This window comes from Scleropages formosus, chromosome 23, assembly GCF_900964775.1.
Source record: "Scleropages formosus chromosome 23, fSclFor1.1, whole genome shotgun sequence".
In the NCBI taxonomy this organism is placed as follows: domain Eukaryota; kingdom Metazoa; phylum Chordata; class Actinopteri; order Osteoglossiformes; family Osteoglossidae; genus Scleropages; species Scleropages formosus.
In genome coordinates this window covers 20,337,592-20,355,132 of record NC_041828.1, presented here as the reverse complement: position 1 = coordinate 20,355,132, position 17,541 = coordinate 20,337,592, and positions in this window count along the sequence as shown.

Here is a 17,541-nt window from a genome sequence, read left to right as displayed (position 1 = left end):
ACAAACTGTACCAGACGCACAAGTACAAGGAGGGGCTACAGGACCTTCCGCGAGAAACCTCAGCGTGGTGCTGGATGGCTCTGGACTCAGCGTGTCCCTTGGTGCTAAAGTGGCATGGCACGCTCCGCTTTGGCTCTCTGCTCACGTGTTGACTGTGCAGTTCAATATGGGGCCTTAGCAGTGCATGAGCTACACGGAAAACTGGGAGGGAAGAGCCCAAAACATCATGTCATCTTGTGGGCCCCAAAAGCATGTGGCTGGACTGCATAAAACAATCGAGCTGTAGTTACAGTTCATTCACATGTGAGCAGATATTAAAATGAGCAGACAGTCCTTCACATCGCAATATTATTTTTCTGAAGTGAGTCTCAATCACACACCTCTCAGTACATAACATTAAAAATATTTCTTTGGAAATGCAGAATTAGAAGGAAGGAATTGTATTCTTTGCACAGGTTTGTTCTCCTCACTAAGACCGTTAGTCATTGCCCTCCCCAATGGCTCTATCTTTGGCCACCAAAACAGAAATTGTTAAAAATTATGAAAAAATTGCAAGCATACAATTTTAAAAACACAGTTAATTTACATATAACATCATTAATGTCACGCCAAAAGGATTTTTAAAGAAATCATGTACTGTGTATGAGACATATGGGATGAGTGGTCAGCCTCCTGACCAGACTCTCCTCCTCCCATCAGTATGGTTACATGAGGATGAGCACTAGCTCATCGATAATAATTATTAATTAGAAATACTACCACACCAGCAATGAAGGCCACAGATCCTGTTGGCACCCCGTTGCTGTGTAAGTTTCATCTGTTATTCAATGTTTAGTCATGGAGATACAACACAGAAGGGTGAGCGCAGGGTTTCATGTACCTGTTTTTAGAAAGGGTTCAAGTCCTGAGCGTTTCAGTCAAACCAGTGACCCATCAAAGTGTACAGACCAATGTACATCATCCTAGATTTCATCTCTACAGTGTGAGGAATATAATAATAATAATAATAATAATGAATGTCCCAATTTCTCTACTATTGCCCATTTAAATACACACGAGGAGCTTAATTTTTCTGGTGGGTGTTGCTGCTTTTCAAACTGTTTTTACGTTTCACTGTTTTGTATGATGGTTGCTTTCACTCGTAGCTTTTATGTTTGTGTTTTAATATTGTATTATTATGATTTTTTTTTTGTTCAGCCTTTTTTTTTTTCATTCAGACAGTAGTTCTTAGAAGAAAAACTATGTTCACCTCATGGAAAACTTTGGAGTTCTCAGGGGCAGAGCGCCCCCTCTGGCTGAGCAGCGTGTCACTTATAAAGGGAAACGCTGTATTTCATACTTCATACCTGTAGGGCAGTAGGTTCGGGAACAAGTGAAAAGATGAGCGATTCTCCAGCACCCGTTGTTTTGCTGCATTTCCATGCATCTGCTGTGAGAGGGAACGAGTCCTTGTGGGTGTCTCAGCTCCAAGTGACCCTAAGCTGGTGGAGGACCTTCTTGGGTGCCTCTGGAGGTGGAGAACAGAGCTCCGCACATCAATAAGGCCCTCTCCCACTTCAAACCCCTGCAATGGGAACACAGCACTTCCCACTTGCGCTTTATTTTCAGCTGCTCTCAGTCAAATCATGCAACTAGTTGTAGGTGACCCTTGACCCTTGAAGGAGTCATAGGAATGCAGAAGATGGGCTGCATCTCAGTCTGACCCGTTCCTGCATGTTCTGGACATAGTAAAGGCACCGTCACTTCCGGGAGTCTCAATCCACTGGGTTTGTTTTTTCATGATATCCCAGAGCCCACCCCGAACGGCTAGGGACAAGCAGGTAGCTAAGCCCACTTTTGCTTGATATGGAGGCCTTACCGTCAACTACCTACTTCTGTGGGCATAATTATAACTAATATCACCCCACTGATCAATATTGTTCATTGTGCTTTACATACCGCATTCTCTCCACTATAACGTGCACGTTTTTCCAAATTTTCAGGTGTCTTAATATTGCCGACTCAGTATTGAGTTATGCCCGTCGCCAGCATCACACGTGTCAAATATTATCTCAGTTTGGCACAGGTCAACGTCAGCAGTTCTGAGAATGATTCAGAAGAATCTGATTCTGAAGGACGTTCACAGGCCAATAGCAAAAATAAAATTGACAAATAAATAAAGTGATGAGTAAAGAAGTTTTCTGCTCATTTGTTTTTGCATCTCACCTTCCTCCCCTGCTAGTTATATTAATCATTGATGTGTATGTAATACACAGCCTAAATGATACATCATTAGTTATTACCTTTCATTATTTGCTTCATACCTTTCCTCTGCTGTATGTTTTTTTTTTCCCGAAGATGCATCTTGGAATCTTGGATGTGTCTCTGACTGTGTCTCTGAATCGAGTTGACGCAGTGTTGCGTGTCGTGTGTGTTTTCTGTGCGTTTCAAACAGGGCAGTTTGCTCCCGAACAAACGGCGTTCCACGCGACCGTCACTCTGTCGATCCGATCCAGTGGGTGATCTGAGATGCCGCTCAGGCCTTGTTCAAGGCTCGAGACTCCTGGCCTTGTTCTTGTAGAACCCGAGAAGGTGCGGCGTGACGCAGGGCTTTCGGGAGGGGCGATGGTCAATGACATGCCCCTTGGACCCATGAGAAATGGGGAAACGGTGCTGCATTTGACTGAACGGTCTCATAAGCCTCCTTTCTTCTGACACACCATTCCAACTCGCACCTGTATCCGCTGCTACAAGGTGTTCAGTATTTAAGAGCCAAACACAGGGGGACATGTGAGAGGTTGGAACCTCCTAAATTCCTCTGCTGCTTCCCGAACGTTTAGTCCAGACACCTGCCAACGACCTATACTACCTATACCAACTATGCTAACTATACCCATAAAGGCTGATGTCTGAACAGCCTCCGCACTAAGAGAGGCTCACAGTGAAGTAGCTGGTGGTGTAGTGGTTAGTGATGTTGTCATGTTGACCAAGGTACTTATCCTCAACTGATGCACTGAAAATTACCCAGCTGTATAAATCACTGCAAGTAGCTTAACCTCACAAGCTGCTTTGGAGAGAAGCGTGAGATAAATATTATGTTATCTGAGGGTGTGTCTGCATCCACATCCTTTTCATGATAATGCAGAATAGTACATGTATTCATTTAGCTGCTGCTTTTCTCCAAAGCAACTTGCCAATTATTTGCCCATGTTTATTTTGAATTTTTACTGTATCACTTCAGGGTAGGTACTTTGCTGAAGGGTACTACAGCAGGAGGGAGGCTTTGAACCTCAGAGTCAACAGGCAACACCCTTCAACCACTATGCTACCTGCATAGCTAGAAAGTGATGAGGAAGCTTCCGGAAATGTTGCTCTAGAATTCAGCAAGTAATGAGTCCACACTGAGTTGAATAAGGGCTCAGGTTCAATTAACTTTGCCAAGGACGTTTCCTTTCTTGTCAATTATCAGTAGCTTGTTTGTTCAAGTCTCTCGAATGCAGGATCTCTTACCGAGGGCGTCCTGTGAACAAGACAGACAAGGTGTCCATTTCCACAAGCCAGTTACAGCCCAGTCACACCACCAGCTCATAAACATGTTGGCATGTAAACATTTGGCTGGCCTGGGCACATGTGCCCTGGGGTCTTCTGCTCGGGAGTACTGTGGACCACAGAAAGAACCACACAGTGTTCACATAGCATTTTCAGACACCGAGCTGACCACCTGTACCAAGCCATCGTGACACAAACCCAAGCCCAGAAAGGGAGAGAGACCTCAAATGCAGCAAATGTGTGCCCTCCCATCCTCCTGATCCCAGCGGTCTCTCCAGACCGTTATTTGTCAGTGAACAGTCCTGAGCGCTCATGTGCCACTACGCTGCCAATTGCTCAGCATTTTGCTTTCTCAGCTGAACTCTATCCGGTGTGAGCTGAGCTCTTATTTAAACCTAAACATAAACTCCAGCACCAGTCCATCCCAGTCCCTTGCTGACGTACTGTTTAGGGTTCATTGGTGCACTGTTTTGAAAAAAATATGAAATCCAATTTTGAAAGGGGGTTGGAGTTAGGGTTGGGGTTAGAGTTTAGTTTTAGGGTTTGGATATGAAAGTAAAATATATAAATGGCTAAAAAAGTAAGTAGAATCAGAAAATATTTGTGGAGATTTTTGTGGTGTCCGCTAAGAGTAGGCTCATACTGACTCGGATTAAAGCATTAAACATTTAAGGACACTGATATGATGGTTCAGACCTTTCCGGAAGGGTAATCTTCACATCCCTCACCACACAACCGCTAAGAGTGAGCTTCTCAAAAAACTATTAATTACCCTTGCGTATTAACAATAACAGAATAATTATTGCATAAAAGCAATTATTATTATTATTATTATTGTTGAATATTGATCTAAAGCATCTTCTGAGTTCTGCAATCTCCAGCATTTTTCCCCTTGTGTCTGGCTCCAAGAAATAAACTAGTGGTAACAAAAAGCAAATTGTTAAAGAAAAAGATGTTCTACCAAATTCTTTGAAAAAGACCTCTTAGGCATTAAATTATAACAAGAGAAAATATTTATGGAATCCTGTTTTTTGCACGTGTTTAAAAAAGACGTTACAAAACAGTTCTATGATGCTATTTTTTTTTTATCTGCAGTGTGGTTGCGGTCACGGTCATGCCTCACATGTCTTTGGTTGTGATCCTGGATTTGTACCTCTGTGGATGTTAGTTTCCAACTTCTGTTTTATTTCAAATAATCTTTGAAGAAGCTTTCAATAAAAAAAAATAATTAAAACAAAAATGTTCTATTGTTTATTCTTATTTTAACCACATTTTCACGCACAATATATTTACACAATAGGGGGTGCGATGGCACAGTGGGTTGGACCGAGGTCCTGCTCTCCAGTGGGTCTGGGGTTTGAGTACTGTTTGGGGTGCCTTGCAACAGACTGGCGTCCCATCCTGGGTGTGTCCCCTCCCCCCTCCAGCTCCATGCCCTGTGTTCCTGGGTTTGGCTCAGGCTCCCCGTGACCCCAAAGGGGACAAGCAGTTCAGAAAATGTGTGTGTGTTTGCGTGTGTGTGTGTGTATTTACACATGTTCAGCAGACACTTTCCTCCAAAGGGATGTACAGCTCAAAGAAAACTAAACTGCATTTCAAATAAATGCAGCTTCATGATTTTCAAAGTTCAGACAAGTAGAGGAGAGTAGCAGTCTAGTTGGGGTGTAGCGAGTGGTCAGGTCTTGTAGATATCCAGGAGTAGATCCGTCGATGGTTTTGTTGACCATAACCAGAGTGTTGAATTTGATACAGGCAGCTATAGGGATCCAATGCAGAGAGATGAGGAGGGATGATACATGGGAACACTTCGGCAGGTCAAACATGACTGGTACCATAGTATTCTGTATCAGCTGGAGAGGTTTGATGGAGGAGGTTGGAAGTCTAGACATGGGGAGTGTTGCAGTAGTCCAGACGGGATATCATCAGACCTGGACCAGAAGCTGTGTAGTTTGTTGTGAGATAAAAGTAGATCCTATGGATGTTATGTAGGATATGTCTGCAGAGCTGAGTTATGACACAAATATCTTGAGAGAAGTAGAGACTTGAATGAATCATTACCCCAGGCTTTCAGTCAATGAGCTAGGCAAAATGAATAAGTTGTCCAGTTTGATAGAGAGTTGTCAATAGGAAGAGGAACCAGCTGGGAGGTGAAGGATTTGTTTTGGAGAGGCTGAGTTGCAGGTGTTGGTCATTCATCTAAGCTGAGATGTCCAAGAGGCAGGCTGTGATACATGAGGATACATCTGTAGGGGAAGAGAAAGGAAGAGCTGGGTGTTGTCGACATAGTAGTGATAGGAGAATCCATGGGAGGTGATGACAGAGGCAAAGGAAGAGGTGTAGAGGGAGAAGAGTAGGGGCCTGAGTACTGAACTCTGTGGAACACCAGTTGAAAAAGACTGAGAGGAAGACAGGAAGCCATGCTACATCACCTGATAAGATCTACTATGCTTTATTACATGTGCTTTTAATTTTTTTTATACCAAAAAATTCAACTGAATCAGAATATAAATACATAATCATTATTCTAAGAGAGGGGGGCGCGGTGGCGCAGTGGGTTGGACCAGGTCCTACTCTCCAGTGGGTCTGGGGTTCGAGTCCCGCTTGGGGTGCCTTGCGGCGGACTGGCGTCCCGTCCTGGGTGTGTCCCCTCCCCCTCCAGCCTTACGCCCTGTGTTGCCGGGTAGGCTCCGGTTCCCCGTGACCCCGTATGGGACAAGCGGTTCTGAAAATGTGTGTGTGTGTATTCTAAGAGAGTATAATTATACACAATTGCATATGTATCTGCATTTTTTTTAATAGCTTGTCATGTGTGTTTGTCTTCAGTTAAGATCACAAAAGATAAACCTCTCCTAGTCATGTCAGTGGATGGTCTCTGGTGGAGAAGATGAATTGTCCATTCCTCAGCTTCGGGATGGATATCATGCTTGATTTGAACCCACAGCTTCAATGCCAAACATCCCACCCCATAACTTCTGCTCTGCACTTTGACAGCTCTGTTTATCCCTCCAGGGTCACGCTTCGTGACCCCTGGCCCCAAACAAGTCCCTGCAGCCAGCGAGGGCTGACAAACAAGGCTGCGTCCTGGAACTCAAATTGTGTAGAGCATTCCAAACACCTTCAACAAAAGGATTCATTTGTCCCCCTCTTTTTTTTTGTTCAATCCAAAGGCTTTTTTTCTGATGAAGTTATGGAACGTAGGTTGATTACTGTGTTATATTTGGCATAGAAATATATTTTAATACTGTGATCGACACCTGAATTTCCATCTGCAAATATGCGGATGACCAAAGGGTTTAATTTCCTTCCTCTTGAAAAATTAACATTTGATCTGCAGTTTTTTGACCCTCTGCCTTTGCTCTATTTATGTGGACAGATTTATAATTTCTCTGTGCTGTCTCTGTCCATCTGTTGCTGTGACGCAATGCTGTTTATAAAATTAATCTTAAATATTAAAAAATGATGTTGACTGGGACCACGCTCATCAAAGTTCATGTTCACAGGAAGCTGGGTGACCTGGAGCACGCTCAGCAGACAGTCAGGTGAAGTTTTACTGACTGAGCCTATACACAAGTGTCCATATCATAGGTGCAGGACATGCGGGGGTCTACCGTAATGTTGAGTCACTTTATTAACACGTCCACACTGGGGAGACCTGACAGGCCGTTGCTCTTCTGGAAAGAGCATTTCTGCAGCCCGAACCGCTGAGCTGTGGGCCACCAATAGATCTACTGCTCTGGGGGGGCATCATGACAAGACATGAATCACAGAGCAGACAACAGAAATGCATCAGGCGGCACGACGCTAAATCATTCACGCATTTCGCAGATGCCATTACCCAGAATTCCTTGCGTGTAGTGCTTATTTTTTACAGTCCTGCACGTTTGTTTAAGCAACACAGTCCTGTGAGACAGTAGCAGCTCAGCTGTAAATGGTGTTTGGAAACACTAATGGTCTAATTGAAAAAGCTCAGAAAAATAAATAATATTTGGCTGGTTTTAATAACGTTAATCTCTGTGTTTTTATAGTCCACATTTTATTTTTAAAAAATCAAATATAATCCCTCAAGCCCTTACTGACGGCTGTGAATAGACACACTCCCTCTGTTGGGGGCATTTGACATTTGCGCACATATAGAGGGATAAGTGCAGCTCCTGCGTGGACTAGTTATAAACAAAGTGTTCGTCTCAGCTGGCAAACAAGCAGGTTCCTGCTGTACCTGCTGTACCTAAAGTCTTCGGTTAGACTAATTATTTCCCCACCTGAACTCATTTAACCCTCCTTTTTGCATTTCAGACTGACCCAAAAATCATGTGTGTGTGCGCGTGTGTGTGTGTGTGTGTGTGTGTGTGTGTGTGTGTGTGTGTGTGAGTCCATGCTTCCTGAACATGCATGCACCTGAACCACATAGTTATTTCCAGTACAGCCAATGAAGAAGCTCTGCCCACTGCACTAATGGGGGAAATGGACCTGGCACATCATCAGCCTGTAGTGGTTATGCAGGTGGCTGATAGGAGGACCCAGGTACAAATCCCACCTCTACCTGCTGTAGTACCTTTCATTAAGGTATTTATGTTACACTGATACAATAAAAAGTGCCCTGCTGGTTCAATTGGTAAATCACTGTAAGTCTCTGGAATCCAGGGATGGCTCATAAATTTTAAGGATCAATAAAAATGTTAAAATTAAAGAGCGTCTGTTTATTTATAGAAGAGGATGGAATTACAGCCATAAACACAGCACCATGAAAACAGCATGCTTTTGGGTAAATAATATTTATATCGTTGTCATTAGTTGTCGATGACCAGGCAGCCAGGGAACCGGGGTAAATACAATGTATGTGAGAGGCTGCTGTGTGACACACTGGACCCGGGACTGTAATACAGTTTTTCCACTTGGAATGAGGCTGCATCAATAAGAACAACAGCGTCTGCGGCCATCGGATTGATCCCGTCCACAGAGAGACACCACACTGAATGGGGTTACGTCACACAGCATGATATCCAGTCCCTTCGTGCTGCTCCCGTTTTTACATCAATGCCCAGCTAGCTGTTATTGCCCTTAGTAAATGTTCCTTTAGAGGACAGCTATACATTACTGCAGTTTGTCCAGAGTTACAGTGGCCAAGTCACAAATGGTCTCATTTTCCACAAGGAAGCTTGTATGTTCACATTTACTTATTCATTTAGCTGACTCTTTTTTTCCAGAGCCGTTCACACTAATTTACCCATTCATACAGCAGGCTAAAAGTGTGCTTGTGAGCAGATTTTCCACACATGAGTAGGTTTCATGCAGCTCATTTAATGGGTTCATGAGTTGACTTCATATACAATGAGCACATTTCATGTATGCATAGCCAGTTCCAGTAAGCAAAATTTATGTGTTCATAAGTAGTATTCATGTGTCCATCAGCAGGACGAGAGCTCGAGAACAGCTTCTCCTGCTCGGCCCCTCGTCTCTAAAGCGACTCAACTTTGACGGTCATTCTACAGTTTCTGTCTTTCAAGACAACACTTTGTTTGTTTGTTTGTTTGTTTGTTTGTTTGTGAAAATTCCTGGCAGTAAGCAGCAGCTGCTCTCATGGAGAAAATGAATTCCTTTTGTGACACATGGAGGGTCAAATGCTAACTGGAAGTAATGGGATTAGTCTAATCGTGTGAAACAAAGCCGGTCAGAATGTGTTCGTTCGAGTCTTCATCACTTCACTTGACTTTGACACTGACGCACAGACCAGAACTGCAGGGACCGACTGAAGCCCTTCACCCAGTAATGATAAAAACACAAATATCTGAGCCCTTCATCTGATGGGGTGAGGCTGATGGGTAATACTGAGAGGTGCAGTAAATGTACATGCTAGTGTACTTGTGAGCTACGTAGACTCGTCTCTTACACGGCTGTTGCAGCATGAGCTGAAGAATTATTTCCGTTGCTGTTTGTTTAACCACTCTCGCAGGCTTCATGTTTGATTCCACGCAATGTCAGACCTGGGGACGTCTTTGAAACGCCCCGCTGCCGCCAGCACTTAATCTTATTGATTCGCTGCTTAAGAAGTTGTGCGGTGCTTTTTGAGAAGCTCCCCCCAGGAAAGCTGTCTGCTTCCCGCTTTATGTTTCCATTCATGCCACAGGCTACATGCCGTCAAAAGGATGCTGCGGGTCCTCACCTCGCTTCCGTGCAGCCATCTCAGGTGTTGAAAGTGTCACATCACGCGTCTGACAGCCTCCTGCAGTATTGTCTGTCCGCAGCGGCGTGGCACGACTCAAACTTCCCACAGGTCTCATCCGGAATGGCTACGGCTTCGTAATCTCCAGCCGATCTGGGCAGGCAGAAGTCCCCGAGTGGCCTGAGACCTGAGCAAGTCATCCATTATGTCGCCATCTGTCCACATGTCTAGTGTCGCTTGCCATCTATGAGCACAGGGGTCTGAGCCCAAAACACACCGGCACTCACACCACTCGGATTCTGGACTCTTTCCTCCTTTCGTTTTCTGACTGAGCTGAGAGAACCTCCAGTCGAGGATTAGACCAAAGTTAGCTGAGCACAGTGATTCATTTGCTCCCACAAATAAACTGTCAGGAGTGAGCAGGGGTGCTTCCAGTTGCTGGGGGCTGTTCAATCGCATAATCTCAAAACAGTGTCTAACTGCGTCCAACATGGAGATAAGAACTAAACGAAACATGCCTGACCACTGTTGACAGGTCGAAGAGGAGTTAACAAGCGCTGAAGAAGTTTATATTTACAAAGAGGGAGGGGTCAGTATTCACAAAGAAGGAGGGGTAAGTATTCACTAACAGGGAGGGGTCAGGATTCATTAAGAGGGAGGAGTCAGGATTCTCTAAGAGGGAAAGGTGAGGACTGACTAAGAGGGAGGGGTCAACAACAACTGAAGACACCGCTGAACCGTAGACAGTGTCAACACGGCTTGGGAAAGCAGTGAACCAATAGCAGGACATCATCAGAAACTCCAGACTGCCATGTGGAGGAAACGGCTACTGCATCCCTGTAGGCCAGTCCTGTCGGGACAACGTCGTTGGATTTCACGAGCGGATTCCTTTCGTTTGTGAGATCATCTTCTGACTCCTGGGACTTCGGGCAGAGGACATTGTCTGCATTCAGAGGAATGGGCCGTCGTCCTTCTTTGATGTCACGCTTGAGACCAACGAACGTTATCGGAGGGTGTTGGAGACATGTAGGGTGAGTGCCATGCATTCCAAGCTGCTCCCCTACTCCATCGAGCGACTCTGGAGGACAGATAGAAGAGTTGTGACTGTCCACGCCTGGGGGATTTTGTCAATGTCTTCCCTGGACATGAAGACTGGGACCTTCTGGGCATGTGGACTGGACTGAGATGCTTTTTAGTTCGTCTGCATCCTGACCCTGCTGGGATGGACGAGTATAGCCACCTGCCAACATATTTTACTTTGGGCAAGGCAAGAGGCTACCTATTTTGTCACGGTCAACCTTCCTCCTGCCATTTGTGTCTTGGCCAGGGACATACCGGAAGAACTTGTAAGACTATGAAGTGGCAGCGATGTTTGGAAATCAGCCACCTGGCCAAGGACTGCGCAGGCCCCCGCCACTGTACCTAATGCAGGGGAGAAGATCATCTGCCCGCAGTGCAAGCCGACCTATGAGTGGGTGGTGCAGGCAGAGGCGGTGCCGACAGGGGATAGTGCAGAAGCCTAGCCTTTGTTTGGCGGCACTGTAGAGCAGTGGGGACCAGCGATAAGTGCTGAGGTAAGAGAGCAGTTGTTCGAGACCAGCGTAGCACGGTATCCTTCTTCGCTGGGCACTTTTGGGGGGTTCCGGGCCGGGGAGGAGAGAGACACACTTGGTCACATGGACAGTTCATGGGATTTTGCGGGAGTGACCAGGAAAAAGAAGAGGTGCAGGAGGGAGGCTGGGTTGATCTCCAGTACTGCACTGGGGTTGCCAGGTTTGACTGCGACCCCCCAGAAGGGCCGAGAAGATCTCCCCTCCTCCATGGCAGTACCTGAGCTTATTAATTATTGATTTGTTTCGGATGGGGTCTCCCCCTAGGTTCAGTTCGTCAGGGCCTGGGGAAGAGCTCCACCTGACAGCTGTGGAGGATGGAGATTTTTGTTTGGAAAAACTGTTTGAATTATTGATTTTTAACTTAGGATTTTGTACCATTTTAGATTTAACAATCTTTTAATTTTTAGATGTGTGTTGTATGAATATTTAATGTTTATGGTTTTTAATGAAAAAATAAAACCAAAGTGTAAAAGTTTGACATGGGTGCTTAGGTACTTTTCTTGTGGGTATAACACATATGTATTTTTTGTTGTTTTTTTAAAAAAACACTTTTAATGGTTAAGGGATTTAAAGTCCCAAGTTTTTTTGTCATAGTGGATATTTTTTATTTGTTTTTGGACTCTGATGTTAATCACTTTTTGTATTAGTAAAATGAGATGATGTTTGGATGAGTAAATAAGCTGTCATGTTCATGTTGAGAAATGTCTTCACGATGAAAAGTTTGGATGTGATTTTGTGTTTGTGATGTAGAATATTGGAGGGTTTTAACTTTTATTCTTACATTATGAAATAAAATATGAAAAAAAAAATCCTGTTGGCCACTTCAATCCTGCACATGTTTACAAAAATGGGCTCAGTTCAAATTCGTTTATATCGTCTGATTAATGACTAGTGGAAGGAACACTGACACAACCCAAACTAATCAATCAAAATCCTTTCCTGTGAGACATGCGTCACTCTGGAGAATAGCATCTGCTAAATAAATAAAAGTAAATCGAAATCTGAACTGACCTAATTACACTGTTTAAGGGGCAGTAAAAGCTACAGAATTTACCCCGCAATGAGTCCATGTGAAAGATTCTTTGAAATATCAGAGCACCTAATGTTGACTTTATAACCCTATAGATTAATGAGTCAGTATGTTTCATGACTGACCCCCCAGGGATGACTCATTTCAGTTGTCTCAATCCGAGTAACGCTGAGCTAATATGACCACAGTTTACCTAGGTATTCCTGTGTCTCTCGCCATGAGTGATGCAGTTTCAGGTACCTTTGTTGTAGTTAAGTGGCTTTGCTCATGGTTTTTATCCATTGTGACAGTTTAACCCGTTTCTGCAGATGAATGTTCAGCTCTAGTGTTTCAGGCTAAAATCCCATCCTGAGTAGTGTCCCTCTTGGGAACAAAGTTCATGTCTTCAACGCTGTGCTGCAGTGCCAGATGGCAGCAGGTTGCATTGTGGTCAGAGTAGTTGCCTTAGGACTTGAAGGGCCCGGGTTTAAATCCCACCTTCTGCTTTAATACCCTTGGTCCTGGCACTAACCTTGAACTGATACAGTAAAAATGACCCTGCTGTTTAAACAGGTAAATCAGCGTAAATAGCCTAACACTAAGTCATTGTGGGGAAAAGTGTGAGGGTAGTGGAAATGTCTTGTGAGCCTTGGCAGTGTCCAACCCCTGTGTCTGGACAGAGTTGTGGTTAAACAGGACCTGTCAGACCAGCAGGGCTTCACTGTCCACTGCTGGCAGCTGTTCCATGTAGTCTGGATTGGAGGCCGGGTGGCCTCGGTGGGGGGGCTGCCTGACGGTGCTGGAATGTGGTCCCCAGGGATGAGGGACTGGAGGGTCCAGCAGCTGCACACCAGATGCCTGTCTTTCCCTCCAATAACTGTGCCGAGGAAATGTGTCCATGCGGGGCTTTTACAACCTGTGTGCAGCACTAAACAGCAAAAGCACAGAGATTTGCTGCTTCTCATCACGTTCCAGGTGTGTGCTGCCCTGGACTGGCCTCTTCAGGGCTCTTTTTACCAGTGCCAGCAGGAAAGTATGCACCGTGTTGTGAGTTACATGTGGTAATTGAAACCGTAATCACAGTGATTGTTCTTCCACTATTGAGTTGTACGTATGAAACTGGACACCAGAAGCGTAACAGCTGTAACCTTTACCCACATTCATTATATTTACTCTTCTAGCTCATGCTTTTCTGCAAAGTGACTTATAACATCACTAGTATCACTTACACTGATTTACATGCTTATTTACATAGCTGGGTAATTTTTTTTAAAAACAAGTCAGGATAAAGCACCTTGATCCAAGGTGCTACAGCAGCAGCTGGGATTCAAACCCAAGTCCTTCTCACGAAATGTAGCGGCTCTAACTGTTACGTCACCTGCTGTTCCTGAGTCCAGAGATCGCAGAGTTTTAAGTTTTAAACATGAGACTAGATAACAAAAGTATAACAGAGGGAATCTTGAAGCAGTTCCACAGTTTTTAGTGAAGCAGTGTTCTCCAGTTGGATTCCAGAGCTGAGTTTTAATCACAAGACTAGATTTAGACATGTTACAATCATCCCTCATTATTAATTCTCCCGAAATCTTGTGTTTCAGCTGTCTGGTCCTAGATTATTATACATGATTTAAAAAGGTTCCCAGACATGCACGATTCAAAAACATTTTGTGAAGGTAGGTGATGGAAAATTAAAGTTTTTTTAATTGTTTTCTGTTTAAAAAAATCACAAAAAAAAAAAAAGAATTTTATTGTTACACAACTTTTTCCTTATGATTTTAGGGAATATTTAGGGTTGATTTGGGGTGAACTTGGGATGGACTTGAGCAAAACTGTCATTTTTCCTTGTTTAAATACTGGAATAAATAATCTCATTACCTGGTTTCTCGATATTCAGCCTATTCCATGGAACAAAATTACAATCAGTTAAGTGTGGATAAGTGTACACATACTGTTCTGCTAGATCTAACAGGTGAATTATAACACTGGAAGCATCATCTCAGTGCTTTTCAGTGTTGGGCTATAAACCTGATGTCCAATATGGGAGCAAAACTGAAGCCTTCTTCAACTGGGCTCTACAGTTGGGTTTGAGCTCTCAGACGAAGTGGCTCATGGGCCAAACCACAGGGTTGAGCTACCTCGCTGATCCCCTGCACCCCCATTCTGTCTGAGTCCAAGCAGGTCATGGGAAATAAACTGTGGTCAGAAATGTCAGAGTCTAACCAGCATCACCTGTGCTCTGCATCACACAAATGGTTTACTTGGCCAAAACTGGACTGTGTTCTACAGTACCTGGTCATTGACAAAACACTCAAGATGATATGGTTACTTAAATACAGCTGGTGGTATTGTGGTTCGCGCTGCTGCCTTTGAACCTGAATGCTGCAGGGTTGAATTATACCTCTGGCTGTAATACCCTTGAGCAACATACTTAAAAAAAATGCTCACCCCAAATTGTTCCAATAAAGTATCTCAGCTGTATGAATGGTTAAATAACTCTAAGTAGATTAACATTGTAACTCGCTTTGGAGAAAAATATCAGATAAATGAATAAATGTTACCTCTTAATCGTAATAATGATTGGAAGAATGCTAATAATGATTTCAAGAGTACTGATAATAATCACATGACATTTTCTACTATTAAACATGAATGTGTTTTATTGTGTAGTAATTACACAGTAGAAATAGTATTTAAAGTCTATTTATGTTTATGAAAACCACAAGGTTTAACACATATGATTTTAGTTAGTGCATGTAATAAAAAATCATGATGATCTCTTAAGATGCGCTGTACGTTATGGAAAATGAATCTCTGTAAGGCATTCCACAGGGATGGAAAAAAGAAGAAAGAAGTATATATACAGTACAGACATTTATATTTTTACATCTATTCATTTAAGAGACACTTTTCTTTAAAACTTCTCTCTAAAACGACTTCCAATGAACATTATGCAGTAGTATCAGCCCACACACCTTATCCACCCAAAGTGACTTACACTCCTAGATGCACTACTTATAATGAGTGACTCAACCATACAGCAGTGAAACACACGTTCTCTCTGTATCTCACATACACAAATCCACTCATACACTCTAAAGGTGATGTTAGTCACTAATCCATATACTTATGTATGATACATGATATATTATATGTATAATATATATGTGCAGTATATACACAGCATATACTGTACAGTCCTGAATGAACGCTGTTTCATTTCACTGTGTTCTGTACCAGCAGTATATGGTTGAAATGACAATAAAGCCTCTCTTGACTCTTGATATCTGTTATATACCACTGTGTATATATATATATATATATATATTATATATACAGTATATAGACCCTAAATTGCTCCAGTAAAATTACCTAGTTTTGGTACAAAACTGTATAAATGAGTAAATAATTGTACATACATTAACACTGTAACTCACTTTGGAGAAAGCCATCAGCTCAACAAAAAAAATACTTGTAATGCTTATTCCATGCTGTAGAAAAAAAATGTACAATATGCTCACGCTGAACTAATTTTACATACTGCAGCTGCAGTTGCTGTTCAGTTGACAATATTTCAGAAAGGTTTAGTGATGGGCCAGCGATGAAATGTTTGTTTAATCTGGGAACTGAAGCTTAGTCATTTCACGTCTCAAGGTTCTTTCTGTAGTTTCACTGTGAGCACCGAGCCATGCGCCGCTGCTACTGCTTCAAGTTCCTCTTCTGCCTAAGTAATGAGGCAGCACATCCCTCGCCTGCCCTCACACTGCGGTTCATATCCGAGGGAAGACATGGTCAGAGGGCAGCAGTAATAACCTGGGTGCGCTGTGGGTGCTGGGCTGGGCTGGCCAGGTCGGGGGGAATGTGCAGATACATGGCAGTGTCACTTTAAAAATAGAAATAAATAAAATCTGAGCCACTTCTAAAAGGACAGCTCTCAGATCACATTTAAAACCCACTGATGTATGAATGAGTGACCCATTGTAAGTAGTGTATCTAGCAGTGTAAGTCAGCACGGTGAATAAGGTGTGTGGGCTGATAACTCTAGATAGAGTTCAGTGGAAGTCGCTTTGGAGAAAAGTGTCTGCTAAATAAATAAATGTAAATGGAATAGGACAGCTCTCAGACCACATTTAAAATGTCCCTCCAGTGTTGAAATTTGAACACCCAGGATGACACCAGTGTGTTAATGAAAAAATTCTAAAAGGAGTCACTTTTGGTGTCTCGGCCATGGGCTCTGTGGTGAGCCATGAAGTTTCAAGAACTTGGGTCCATCTGTCTCCTCAATGGACCCTGTGCCAATGACGGAGCGTCGATGGGCTTCGAACCAGGACTGCGGGGCAAAATGGAGCAAACCCATCAGCAGTGGGACTGCAGGAGATCATCCACAGGAAGCAGGTTCATCTGCATCTACAGCTAATTTCCTGTTTCCCTTTCGCCTGATTTAATGGACAAGGACCAGGTGCAGCACCACTGGCATTTGATAAGATCGGCACCAATCGCCCTACAGAGGAAAAGCCCAGATTTTATGGACACTTATTAAAAGAATATAAAGCACTTCCTTCCCATTGCGTGTTTAGACCATCCACTTTGCGCTGTGATTCTTTAATGCCTGCCAAATTCATCATAGACACCATTTAGTGAATAAAATTGCAGTGCAGTTTTTTTTTGTGCTCTATTTACTGAAAATCCTGAGAGAAAAATTCAGGATGTAATGATGGTTTTGGACAGAATCCAAATCGTAGGACATTCAAAACAGCCGAGATACAGAAGTGACCGGGGGACGCGTTCAACCTCTGTTAGCTTCTCAGTAAATAAAGCAAGCGGTTTTGTATATGATGCATCTTTCATTGTTCATCTCAAGGGCTGTGGGCTTGAATCAAGCCCATACTCTGGCTTTGTGGAGTTTGCATTTTTGCCCTGATCTGAAATGGTTTTCTTTAGGTTCATATTGCAGTCCAAAGCTGTGAGTTTGGCATGAACACACACAGTTTCAGAACCGCCTGTCCCATACGGGGTCGCGGGGAACTGGAGCCAACCCGGCAACACAGGGCGTAAGGCCGGAGGGGGAGGGGACACACCCAGGACGGGACGCCAGTCCGTCGCAAGGCACCCCAAGCGGGACTTGAACCCCAGACCCACCAGAGAACAGGACTGTGGTCCAACCCACTGCACCACCACACCCCCTTTTGGCATGAACAGAAAGGCCTAAATTGTTTTCTGTGTAAGAGTGTATGTAG